This window comes from Lipotes vexillifer, unplaced genomic scaffold, assembly GCF_000442215.2.
Source record: "Lipotes vexillifer unplaced genomic scaffold, Lipotes_vexillifer_v1.1 scaffold1205, whole genome shotgun sequence".
Taxonomy (NCBI): Eukaryota; Metazoa; Chordata; class Mammalia; order Artiodactyla; family Lipotidae; genus Lipotes; species Lipotes vexillifer.
The window spans coordinates 55,021-56,720 of NW_006778256.1; the positions used below are offsets into that span (position 1 = coordinate 55,021).

The window sequence follows — 1,700 nt, forward strand, 5'->3', positions numbered from 1 at the left end:
AGAAAAAGTCTCTTGCCTCCTCAGCAGGTGCAGCCTTTTCCCCGGACTCCCTCCCGGCTAGCCGTGGCGCACTAACCCCTTCGGGCTATGTTCAAGCCACCAACCCCAGTCCTTTCCCTGAGCTCCGACCGAAACCGAAACCGAGCCTCGGCTCGCAGCCCCGCCCGCCCCGGCGGGTGAGCACACAAGCCTCTCGGGCTGGTGAGTGCCGGTCGGCACCGATCCTCTGTGCGGGAATCTCTCCGCTTTGCCCTCCGCACCCCTGTTGCTGTGCTCTCCTCCGCGGCTCCGAAGCTCCCCGCTCCGCCTCCCGCAGTCTCTGCCCGCGAAGGGGCTCCTAGTGTGTGGAGACCTTTCCTCCTTCACAGCTCCCTCCCACTGGTGCAGCTGCCGTCCGTATTCTATTGTCTCTGTTTTTAATTAATTTTTTCTTTTGCCCTACCCAGGTACGTGGGGAGTTTCTTGCCTTTTGGGAGGTCTGAGGTCTTCTGCCAGCATTCAGTAGGTGTTCTGTAGGAGTTGTTCCACATGTAGATATATTTCTGGTGTATTTGTGGGGAGGAAGGTGATCTCCGCATCTTACTCCTCCGCCATCTTTCCACCGCCCCCCTGAACTCTACTTTTTAATGGTTGGCTTTGTTCATCACTGAATTTTTGTCTTGTCTTTTGTTTTTCCGTCCAGTTTCAGAAAATTACAGGTGACGCTAGGATTCCTTTGCATGTCGACTCCTTCCATGTCCCAGTGTCTACTCAGGAGGCCTTAGAAACTTCCAAAGACAACCTGGTGGTAGCAGTCACAGAGCAGCGGCAGGAGTCTTTTGAAGAGTTCATTGCTAGAACATGTTCTCCCTTCAGCAGACGTCATTTCTGGAACTGGAAGCCAAAGAAAAGAGGAATTATCTAGAAATAGCAGGTCTTCTTCAGAGAAAATGAGCAAAGCAGGTGAATATACCAAAAAATACTCTGCTAGGAAACAACCTGGGAAGGACCTGCATTCCTGCTCTGACTCACCTGTCTCACCTGTAAAGCGGAAAAGCAAAGGAATTGGGCAAAATAATTCTTTGGTTAATAAACCAATTAAAAGTGAGTCTTCGAAAAAACATTTCTGTTAAGAAAGAGAGTAGAATAGTGACTTTCATCAAAGACAACTAAAAGTAAACTCAACCTACTAGAACATTCTGAAAGTGATACTCCTGGATCTGATTGTGAATTTCAAGAAAGCATCCATACTCTACCATGCCTAACATAGGTCTAAATCTTTTAAAATTATGTTTTTGCCTTCAAATTTTAATAACTTATGCTTTCATTATAGCATATGGTGGTTTCAGTTACTTGACTGGAAGCCATTAGAGAAAGATTTATCTATACTTTTTTATTATAATGAAAGTTTTGGTGTACTTTTCCTTGTGACACTTTGCACCATTCATTCAGCTAGTGTTTACTGAGGGCTTCATATGTACAGTACTTTTCTGGGTGCTATTGCTTTCAGCAGTGAACAAAATAAAGCCTTTATTCTCCTGGAACTAGCACTCTGTGTTGGGAGAAAATATAAACAACAAAGCAGGGTAAGGGTTAAAAAGAGATGGGAATAATAAATGGAATAGTTTTACCATTTGGTTAAATGTCAAACTATTATAAATCACATGGCCAAAAGCCATTGAGATATTTTAATTCACAATAACCAGAGAGCCTTAAACATT

General features: G+C 44.8%; 1 pseudogene; it reads left to right on the forward strand.

Annotated features, from left to right (window-relative positions):
- LOC103083559 (centrosomal protein of 78 kDa-like) overlaps positions 1-1,083 on the forward strand; it is a 28,663-nt pseudogene extending 27,580 nt beyond the window's left edge.
- Positions 1,084-1,700: the final 617 nt, after the last annotated feature.